Below are 12,463 nucleotides of genomic sequence, written 5' to 3' on the forward strand. Positions count from 1 at the left end.
GAAGTGACTTGAGACTTATTATATCAATATCTTTTGTTCAGGTTACTGAAACACTATATAAGCTGATAAATACAAATTGTGTAGTATTATTGCTTCCCTATAATAGGTGCTCAATAAATGTCAGCACTTTGGTTTATTAAACCAGTATGTAAGGAATGTTCTATAAACGCAATATTATCTGTAGGGGAAAATGGCTGATACATGGGTTATATTAACTGAAATGTGTCCCCTAAAAATGTATATGTGGAAGCCCTAAAACTTGTAAATACGACTCTGTTTGGAAATAGGGATTTGCTTTTGTTACGTTAATGAAACCATAACAGAGTACTAAACCAAACCCGTTGTTGTCAAGTCAATTCTGACTCATAGCGACCCTATAGGACAGAGTAGAACTGCCCCATAGAGTTTCCAAGGAGCAGCTGGTGGATTTGAACTGCTGACCTTTTGGTGAGCAGCTGTAGCTCTTAACCACTGCGCCACCAGGGCTTCAATACGGTGGTTCCAAACCTAAACATTCTGACAGGTGTTTTATAAAAAGAGCAAAATAGATACAGACATACACACACACATTGGAGAAAGACAGATGCCATCAGAAGATTGTCTACAAGCAAAAGAACACCAAGGACTGCCAGTAGACACCAGAAACTAGGAAACAGAGCCTCAGAAGGAATTGACAAGGCCTAGACTCTAATTTGAAATTTTAGCCTCCAGAACATTGAGAAAATAAACTTCCGTGCTTTAAAGCCACTCACTTGTAGTATTTTTTTTTTTGTTATGACGCACTAAGAAACAAAAATAATGGATTTTCCCTTTTTATAATTGTAGAAGCAATAAAAATATGAAAAAGTAATATCAACCACGCATCACAAAATTTAAATACGTGGTCTCAGGAGTCAGACTTTGGATTAAAATACTGGATTCCCACTTAATAGCTATAGGATCTTGGCAAATTGTTTAAACATTCTGTGGCTTATTTCCTAATCTTTAAAATGAAGGTTATTATTTTTAGAGTTGTTTTGAAGACTGGATAAGTGAGTACTTGCAAGCCCTTAGAATAGTGTGTGGCACATTGTAACTGCTAAGATTTTGATAAATTAAAAGAAAATGCATGGTAGAAAATAATACATGCCATTTGGTTGAGAATTGGCCAGATTCACTTCTACTCAGGGGACTCATATGACATTTCAACTGCATTTAAGTTGGGCTTTAAATGCTGGGGAGTATCCAAGCAAATGGAGTATTAAGGAAGGTGATTCCACTGGTGAAAATGGACAATGGAAAAGCCAAGAGCTGGAAATTCAAGGGTTTACAAAAGGAACAATAAATATTTACTTTACCTGGAGTGTCAAATTTTGAAAGTGAAGAGTGGGAAAGAAAAGATTGGAAAGAGAACCTAAAAGTTGTAGAAGGCTTTTAGTCTCCCGGCAATGGGGAGCAGAGAACAATTAATTGGGCAAAGCCTGTAAGACGAAAGCATAAAGAATGTAGTTGCAAGACTACATTGTGACAAACAAGGAGGAAGATTGTGCCTCAGAAAGAGAACACAGAAAGGAAAATAACAAGAAGTGTAAAAAAATATTGAAAATGTGAACCTAACAGATTTTGTGGGAGACGAGGAAGGGAGAGAATTCAAATATGATTCTGTTGTTTAAAATATTAGTGGGAAGATGGTTCTATTAACAGAAGGAACAGGTGGTATCTTTCTAAGGAGTCCCTGGGTGGCATAAATGGTTAAGTGCTGGACTACTAACTGAAAAGTAGGCAGTTTAAACCCATCCAGAGATACTTCAGAAGTAAGGCCTGGCGATCTGTTTCCCAAAAGTCATAGCCTCAAAAACCCTATGGAATAGTTTTACTCTCCATGCACACTTGGAGTCACCAGGAGTCAGAATAGCCTCAACGGCAAAAAGCAACCTTTCTAACCTCAAATTTCAGTTCTATAAGCCTTAATAATGGAAGATTTGCAGTTGTGACTTATTCTCTTTGGGAGAAAATACACACACACCAAACAACCCCCGCCATCCCCCCCACCACCACACTACAATGACCACACCACTGTATTCACAACATTATAAAAGAACATGAAAACTCTTAACATAGTATTTAACTTTCTAAATACAGCAATAAAAAGTATACTGTTTCTCTTCCTCTTCCCTTTCTCATACCTTTCTTTCTCTTGCTAAACATTTCAGTTCTGAAACTATAAGTGGCACACAGCAAGAAAGGCATGCATACTAGCAAGGCTGGGGTAGGAGCCACAGAGGATAAGAGTAGATTACCATAGCTGGATGTTGGAATGTGAATAGGATGAGAGATCACAAAAGGTAAGAAGGTTGAAGAAGGAACTTGAAGGGGTTCTCCCACCGGCCAAATAAATAATGATAATAATGGATTTTAATCCATGGAATAAAATAAGAAACCATAAGTCTATAGTGATATGAACAAACAAAATGAACAAACTAGAAGTTTGATGAGGAACTTAGATATTTATGAAAATGAAACAGGATCTATACCTCACATTATACACAAAAACAAATTCAAAATGGATTAAGTACCTAAATGTGCAAATTAAACCATAAAATTCTTACAAGAAAATGCAGGGTCAATGCTGTCAGACCTAGATTTTAACAATGGATTATCTAATATAATAACAAAAGCACAAACAGCAAAAGAAAAAATAAATAAATGGAACCTCAAAAAAATCAAAATCTTTTTTCATCAAAAGACTTTACAAAAAAGTGAAGAGAAGGGCTACAGACTGGGAAAGTATCTTTGGAAACCATATATTCAGTAAGAATCTAATAACCAAAATATATATAAAATACGGACAACTTAACAACAAAAAGACAAATAATCCAATCATAAAATGGACAAAGGACTTGAATAGACCTTTTACCAGAGAAGACATTCAAATGGCCACAAAACACATGAAAAAATGTTCAACATCATAAGTTATCAGAGAGATGCAAACCAAAACCACAATGAGATGCCATTTCACTACTACTAGGATAGTTAAGATTAAAACAACAACAACAAATGTTGGCAAGGATGTAGGGAAATTGGAACCCTAATCCTTATCCATTGCTGGTGATAATGCAAAATGGTATAGATGTTGTGGAAAGCAGTGTGGTGTTTCCTCAAAAAACTAAACATAGAAATACCATATAACCCAGAAATTCCACTCCTAGGTATATACCCAAAACACTTGAAAGAAGAGACTGAAACAGAGACTTGTACACCAATATTCATAGCAGCAGTACTCATAATAGCAAAGGATGGAAACAACCTTAATGACCATAAACAGATGAATGGACAAACAAAAAGTGATACATACATACAATGGAAAACTACTCAGCCAGTAGGAGAAATGACTGACACATGCTACAATATAGATAAAGCTTAAAGACATTATGCTGAGTGATATAAGTCAATCTCAAAAGGACAAACATTGTATGACTTCACTTATATAAAAAAACAAGAAAAGGCAAATGTATGGACACCAAAATTTATTAGTGGTTACCAGGGAGGGGCAGGACCCCGAAACATTTGTCAGTTTGTCATACTGTGGGGGCTTGTGTGTTGTTGTGATGCTGTAAGCTATGACACTGTTATTCAAATATCAGCAGGATCACCCATGGCAGACAGGTTTCAGCTGAGCTTCTAGACTGAGACAGACTAGGAAGAAGGACTTGGCAGTTTGCTTCTGAAAAGAATTAGCCAGTGAAAATCTTATGAATAGCAGTGAACATTGTCTGATATAGGGCAGGAAGATGAGCCCCTCAGGTAGGAAGGCACTCAAAAGAAGAGTGGGAAGAGCTGCCTTCTCAAAGTAGAGTCGAACTTAATGGCATGGATGGAGACAAGCTTTTGAGACCTTCATTTGTTGTTGTGGCACAATTCAAAATGAGAAGAAATAGTTGCAAACATCAATTAATAATAAGACTGTGGAATGCACAAAGTATGAATCTAGGAAAATTGGAAATCATCAAAAGCAAAATGGAACACATAAATATCGATATCCTAGGCATTAGTGAGCTGAAATGGACTGGTGTTGGCCATTCTGAATCGGACAATCATATGGTTTAGTATGCTGGGAATGACAACTTGAATAGGAATGATGTTTCATTCATTTTCAAAAAGAACACTGCAAGATCTATCCTGAAGTACAATGCTGTCAGTGATAGGATAATATCCATATGCCTGCAAGGAAGACTAGTTAATGCGAGTAGAAGGAAAAGACTAAAGTGGATGTCAGAAGAGACTCTGAAACTTGGTCTTGAACATCAAGTAGCTAAAGCAAAAGGAAGAAATGATGAAGTAAAATCGCTGAACAGAAGATTTCAAAGGGTGGCTAGAGAAGACAAAGTAAAGTATTATAATGAAATGTGAAAAGACTTGGAGATAGAAAACCAAAAGGGAAGAACACGCTCAGCATTTCTCAAGCTGAAAGAACTGAAGAAAAAATTCAAGCCTCGAGTTGCAATATTGAAGGATTCTATGGGAAAAATATTAAACGATACAGGAAGCATCAAAAGAAGAGGGAAGGAATACACAGTCACTATACCAAAGAAAATTGGTTGAAGTTCAATCATTTCAGGAGGTAGCATATGATCAGGAACTGATGGTACTGAAGGAAGAGGTGCATGCTGCACTGAAGATATTGGTGAAAAACAAGGCTCCAGGAATTAATGGAATACCAACTGAGATATTTCAACAAATGGATGCAGTGCTGGAAGTGCTCATTCATCTATGCCAAGAAATTTGGAAGACCGCTAGCTGGCCAACCTACTGGAAGAGATTCATATTTATGCTCATTGCTAAGAAAGATGATCCAACAGAATGCAGAAATGATCACACAATATCATTAATATCACATGCAAGTAAAATTTTGCTGAAGATCATTCGAAAGTGGCTGCAGCAGTATCTTGATAGGGAACTGCCAGAAATTTAAGCTGGATTCAGAGGAAGACATGGACCCAAAGATATCACTGCTGATGTCAAATGAATCCTGGCTGAAAGCAGAGAATACCAGAAAGATGTTTACCTGTGTTTTATTGACTATACAAAGGCATTCGACTGTGTGAATCATAACAAATTAAGAATAACATTGTGAAAAATAGGAATTCCAGAACACTTAATTGTGCTCATAAAGAACTTGTACATAGATCAAGAGGCAGTCATTCCAACAGGACAGGAGGAAACCTCATAGTTTAAAGTTAGGAAAGGTGTGCGTCAGGGTTGTATCCTTTCACCATACCTATTCAATCTGTATGCTGAGCAAATAATTCAAGAAGCTGGGCTGTATGAAGAAGAACACAGCATCAGGATTGGAGGAAGACTCATGGACAACCTGTGTTTGCAGATGACACAACCTTGCTTGCTGAAATTGAAGAGGACTTGAAGCACTTACTGATGAAGATCAAAGACCACAGCCTTCAGAATGGATTACACTTTAACATAAAGAAAACAAAAATCCTTACAATTGGACTGATAAGCAGCATCATGATAAACAGAAAAGATTGAAGTTGTCAAGGATTTCATTTTACTTGGATCCACAATCAACGCCCTTGGAAGCAGCAGTCAAGAAATCAAATGACGCATTGCATTGGGTAAATCTGCTGCAAAATACCTCTTTAAAGTGTTGACAAGCAAAGATAGCACCTTGAAGACTAAGGTGCGCCTGACCCCTGCCATGGTATTTTCAATCACCTCAGATGCATACATAATCTGGACGCTGAATAAGGAAGACAAAAGAATTGCCACCTTTGAATTGTGGTTTGGCAAAGAATACTGAATATGCCATGAACTGCAAAAAGAATGAACAAATCTGTCTTGGAACAAGAACAATCAGAATGTTCCTTAGAAGCAAGGATGGCAAGACTGCATCTCACATACTTTAGATATGTTATCAGGAGGGATCAGTACCTGGAGAAGTACATCATGCTTGGTGTCATGGATTGAATTACGTCTACCCAAAAATGTGTGTATCAATTTGGCTGGGCCACGATTCCCGGTATTGTGTGATTTTCATATATGTTGTAAATCTCACTTCTGTGATGTTAATGAGAGAGGACGGGCAGCAGTTGTGTTAGTAAGGCAGGACTCAATCTATAAGTTTGAATTGTGTCCTGAGGCAATCCCTTGAGATATAAAAGAGAAAAGTGAGCAGAGAGACAAGGGGACATCATACCACCAAGAGAACAGTGCTGGAAGCAGAGCACGTCCTTTGGACGTGAGGTTCTTGAGCTGAGATGCTCCCAGACCAAGGGAAGACTGATGACAAGGAACTTCCTCCATAGCCGACAGAGACAGAAAGCCTTCCCCTGGAGCTGAAGCCCTGATTTTGGACTTTACTCTACTGTATTTTGAAGAAATAAATTTCTCTTTGTTAAAGCTAGCTCTAGATAACTAAGACACCTGGTAAAGTAGAGGGTCAGAGAAAAAGAGGAAGACTGACAACAAAATGGATTGATGCAGTGGCTGCAACAATAGGCTCAAACATAACAACGATAGTGAGAACGTCATAGGACGGTGCAATGTTTCGTTCTGTTGTACACAATGTTGCTATGAGTCGGAACCAACTTGACAGCACCTAACAGAAACAACAGGGGCAGGAGGGAGGGGGGAAAAGGGAGGTTACTGCTTAAGGAGTACTGAGTTTCGGTTTATCTGATGGAAAAATCACACTGATTAAGGGTAGAGTTGCACAGTCAATTATTATAAGTGCTGTCAATAATTTGTACACCTGCAAAAAGCTGAATTGGCAAAAGCTGTGTGATAGGCCTATTTACAACAACGACAAAAAAAACAAAAAAAGAGTAGATGCTAAGGCTGCTTATGTACACCCAAAACCTCATGGGATTTGGTTCCTTGGTTTGGAGGTTTAGAGTCATGTGTTCATGAGACATCCCAGTTAATTGGCCTAATAAAGTGTTTAGTGCTTCTGTTCTACTTTCTAGTTCATTGCATGGTTCCTGGGGCCTTAAAACTTAGAAGTGGCCTTACAAGGCACAACAACTGGTGTCTATTCACCTGGAGCAAAAGAATAGGAAGGACAGTCAGGAATAGGAGGAGGATTAGAATGTGTGGCTAATTGCCTACATAAACTACTGCCTCCTTTGCCAGGAGACCAGAAGAACTGGATGATGTCTGGTTACCATTATCGAACATTTTGATTAAAGATTCTATAGAAGAATCCTGATCAAAAGGACAAATGCATAATAGATTGCAAATTCTCATGGAATCCAGTCTTTCTGTAGCCATGAATGCTAAATGAACCTCTGAAACTCTTGCCCTGAGATAATCTTTAAACCTTAAACCAAAAATTTCCCCTAAAATCATCTTAAAACTACAGTTTAGCTTAACAAGTAAAAATTGTCTGCCTTGAGCATTATGCTCTTTTAGTAACTATCTATATGGGATCAAAGTGACAACAGAAACTTGAAAGATTAGGTAGAAACCTCAGAGGGCAATTAGTTAATGCTAATGGCAGAGGAACAACTAGGATGAGAATGGTTGCACAACTCGAAGAATGTAATCAATTTCACTGAATTGTAAAAACAGAAACTGTTGAATTGGTGTGTTTTGTTGTGTATATTTTCAACAACAACAAAATGAATAAAATTTAAAAAAATTACAAATATGAATACTCGCTGATCTTGTAAATGTCATTTTGGAGAGATAAGCCTACAGAAAGAAAAGCACCAATATAGAAAGACATACGTAAATGGATGTTTTATTGCAGCATTATTTTTAGAGGCAAAAAACTAAAAAGAATGGGAATAATTATCATTAGGAAAATGGTTGAATAAATTCTGGAAGATCCTTATCATAGAATATTATGAACGTATTTAAAAGAGTAAGTTAAATGTGTATCTATTGATCTGGAGGGATAGTCATACCATGTCTGAAAAAAAAGCCAGTTGCCAAGAAATATAGTATCACTGTTATTTAAAACAGTGTGTCTATATTTAAATATTGTTTGTATGTCAAAGAGAAATGAATAGGAAAAACTATGGATGGATGAACTCCAGTCTATTAACATTTGTTACTTCCAGGGAGGGAGCTGAAGTAGAGTGTGGAGGAGATACGATTTTTTTCCTTTCACGTAACAACAAATAAGCATGAATTACTTTTATAATTGTTTCAAGACTTAAAGAAAATTTAAGATAATAAGTCATGACACAGGCTATAAGGAAATATATTTCCAAAAGATAAAATGACAGAATACAAATGTTAAACTGAATTCTTGCTTTGATTAAAACTGTAAAATACAAATGCGTATAAAGATTGGTAAGAAGAACTTAATTAAAACCATTTTTTAGATTATTTTAGAGTGCTAGAAGTATGTATACTTTTTCTGTTTTTATATCTGAATGTTTGTGGTCAATATTAATCATTCTACTATGTAAAATATGGATGCAGTGGATAAAGTGTAGATGAGAAAATGCAAAAATTAAAGTTGTTTAGAAAGGATGGCAGGCTTATGAATAATTTTTTTAATTTCCCCAAACTTTATGTAATAGCACACGACTTTATAACAAAAATAACTCCTCCAGAAATTGGAACCTACATCCATTCCTGGTATGATTGTAAAATGGTACAGCCACTGTGGAAAACAGTTTGGTGGCTTCTCAAAAAGTTAAACATACATAGAATTACCATAACCAAAACAAAAAACAAAAAAATCGAGTCAATTCTGACTCATAGAGACCCTGTAGGACAGAGAAGAACTTCCCCATAACGTTTCCCAGGAAAGCTGGTGGGTTCAAACTGCCAACCTTTTGCTTAGCAGCCAAGCTCTTAATCACTGTGCCACCATGGTTCCAGAACTACCATATGACCCAGCAATTCCACTCCTAGGTTTATACATAAAATAATTGAAAGCAGGACAAAAACAGATACTTGTACACTAATGTTCAATGCAGCACTATTCGTGATAGCCAAAAGATGGAAACAACCTAAATGCCCAACAACAGATGAATGGATAAACAAAATTTGGTGCATACATACAATGAAATATTAGCCATAAAGAGAAATGAAGTTCTGATACATGTTACAGCATGAATGAACTTTGAAAATATTATGCTGAAAGAAATAAATCAGTCACCAAAGTATCAATGGTGTATGATCCCACTTACATGAAATATCTACAAGAAGCAAGTATATAGAGAACAAAGTTTATTAGTGGTTACCAGGGGAGAGCAGGAGGGAAGAGGAAAGGGAGACTCATGGAGCTTCTGTTAAGGATGATGGAAAAATTTGGAAATGAAGAGTGCTAATGGTTGAACAACACAATGAACATAATTCACTTCACTGAATTGTACATGTAAAAAATTTTGAAATGGCAAATGTTTTGTTACACACATATTTACCACAGTAATAAAAAAAATATAGTTCAAAGTCCCATAAGCACTTTCTTTCAGTTTTCTTTATCTTTCCCAATTTATCAGCACAATTTGTGTGATAGTTTTAAACTAAGCCCACAAAATCTTTGGTATTGCTCCCCTCATGAGGTAAAGCCTAATTCCTCTTCCCTTAAGTATGGGCTGAATATACCTTCTAATGAATTGAATATGGCAGAGAATAATTGTGACTTCCAAGACTAGACCATAATAGGCATTGTTTCTTCTTCTTTTTCTTTCTCTTGTATCACTCACCCTGTGTGAAGCCAGCTACCATGACACTCAAGCAGTCCATGAGGTCAGGAACTAAGCCCTCCTGCCAATAGCCACGAGAGTGAGGGATGCAGACTTGCCAGCCCCAGTCAAGTCATCAGATGACAGCAGCCCTAGCCATGTTGACTACAACCTCATTAGAGATCCTGATCCAGAACCAACCATCTGGGCAACTCCCAACTTCCTGATCCACAGAAACTGGGAGACAATAAACATTTGTTGTTTTAAGCTGGTAAGTTTTGGAGTAATCTGTTATACAGCTGAGAAAATACTTTTGCTCCTGCTTGATTATTTTCTTTACTTTGTTTAATTTCATCATAAACAGCACGTATTTGTTCTAATTTTTCTAAACAGAGGTGATTTACAAGGGACTTTTGCTAGAAACCTGAATTTTCAAGTTGACGAATAAGTCCATAATTGTTGTTATTGTTGCTGTTAGGTGCTGTCAAGTCCACTCCGACTCATAGCAATCCTATATACAACAAAAGGAAACACGGCCCAGTCTTGTTCTCCTGGGACAAAGATTAAACTATGCAGGAAGCATCAAAAGAAGCTGGAAGGAATACACAGAGTCACTGTACCAAAAATAATTGGTTGACATTCAACCATTTCAGGAGGTAGCATATGATCAAGAACCAATGGTACTAAAAGAAGCGGTCCAAGCTGCACTGAACCCACTGGCAAAAAACAAGGGTCCAGGAATTGACAGAATACCAGTTGAGATATTTCAAGAAACATAAAGTGATGGAAGTGCTCATCTATGCCAAGATGTTTGGAAGATAGCTACCTGGTCAACCAACCGGAAGAGATCTATATTTGTACCCATTCCAAAGAAAGATGATCCAACAGAATGTGGAAATTATCAAACAATATCATTAACATCACACACAAGTAAAATTATGCTGAAGATCCTTCAAAAGCGGTTACAGCAGTGTATCAACAGAGAACTGTCAGAAATTCAAGCCATGATTATTAGAATGTGTTATAAGAAGAATTCAATGCTGATATTGAATTTGTATAAGAACCTCCAGGTGCAAATATATAGGAAAAATATAGAAATACAAGAGAAGATAAGCTATGGCTGGATATGGAGATTCAAGAATAATTTACTTAACTAGTGTAACTGAAGATTTGTAGTGGTTATAGAAGCAATTAGATAGGGAAGCAAATTCCGGCATAAGCAGTCTGTCAGATGCTCCTACATTAAGGCATTCAAAGAAAAGGAGCCACCAAGAAAAAGCAGACAGTAAAGATTATGAGCAAAATTGCATGTTATGGAAGAGATTGTTTTACAGAGATGGAGGAAGTGGACTGAGAAATGTTATCTTTAAGAAAACATTTTTTTTCCAAAGACTATTGCCCTAAGACATCTTTCTAACTTGAAATTATAGACACTCCCAGAGGCCACCTTTCAGACAAATAATAGACAGGGCTATAACACAAACATGTTATCAGGAGGGACCAGTCCCTGGAGAAGGACATGATACTTGGTAAAGTAGAGGGTCAGAGAAAGAGGAAAATCCTCAATGAGACAGATCAACACAGTGACTGCAAGGATGAGCTCAAGCACAGCAAGGATTGTAAGAATTGCTCAGGACAGGGCAGTGTTTCATTCTGTTGTACATTTACATGAGGTCACTCTGCATCAGATCCAATTCGACAGCACGCAACAGCAACAACAACAACATAAAATAACAATAACATCTGTGAAGAATGTGCCTGTTAGAACAATCAACTATAAAAGACCAAAGGGATAACATGCGCCCAAAACCAAAGATGAGAAGACAGGGAGGGACAGGGAAACCGGACTAACGGAAATGAGGAACCCAGGGAGGAAATGGGGAGAGTGCTGACACATTGTGGGGATTGTAACGAAGGTCATAAAACAATTTGTGTAAGAATCATTGATTGGAAAATTAACTTGCTATGTAAACTTTCACCTGAAGCACAATAAAATGTTTAAAAAAGAAAGAAAACATTTTTTCACATATTAGTGAAAACAGAGACCATATCTCAGGAGACTAAAAATTTAGAGAGTGGTGAGATTTTAATGAGTTGAGATCAAATTTAATGAGTTAAGATCAAGCTTGTGGTTTGGACTTTATATCTACCCAAAGCACGTAGGCAGTAAAAGACTATTTTGGTTTGAATTGAATGAATGGTTTGCCTCAAAGTCCTCAAGCACTTTTGACACTTTTTTCCTTTCTTAAACTAAACAACAACCACCCAAAATGCTTTGTGTGTGTGTGTGTGTGTGTGTGTGTCTGTGTGCTTTAGGTGAAAGTTTACAGGGCAAATTAGTTTCTCAATTAAACAATTAATACACATATTGTTTCGTGATATTGACTGCCAACCCGGCAATGTGTCAACACTCTCCCCTTCTCGACCTCGGGTTCCCCATTTCCATTTGTCCAGCTTTCCTGTCCCCTCCTGCCTTCCCACCCTTGCCTCTGGGCTGGTGTGCACATTTAGTCTTGTATAAATGGTTGAGCTGCACGTGTTGTTGTTTGTTTTATAGCCATATCTAATCTTTCACTAAAGGATGAACCTCGGGAGTGATATCAGTACTGAGTTAAAAGGTGTCCAGGGGCCATACGCTAAGGGTTTCTCCAGTCTCTGCCAGATCAGTAAGTCTGGTCTTTTTTTGTGAGTTTGAATTTTGTTATACATTTTTCTCCAGCTTTGTCGAGGACCTCTATTGTGATCTCTGTCAGAGCAGTCAGTGGTGGTAGCCGGGCACTATCTAGTTGTGCTGGGCTCAGTCTGGTAGAGGCTGTGGTAGTTGT

This window comes from Trichechus manatus, unplaced genomic scaffold (genome assembly GCF_000243295.1).
Source record: "Trichechus manatus latirostris isolate Lorelei unplaced genomic scaffold, TriManLat1.0 scaffold00013, whole genome shotgun sequence".
In the NCBI taxonomy this organism is placed as follows: domain Eukaryota; kingdom Metazoa; phylum Chordata; class Mammalia; order Sirenia; family Trichechidae; genus Trichechus; species Trichechus manatus.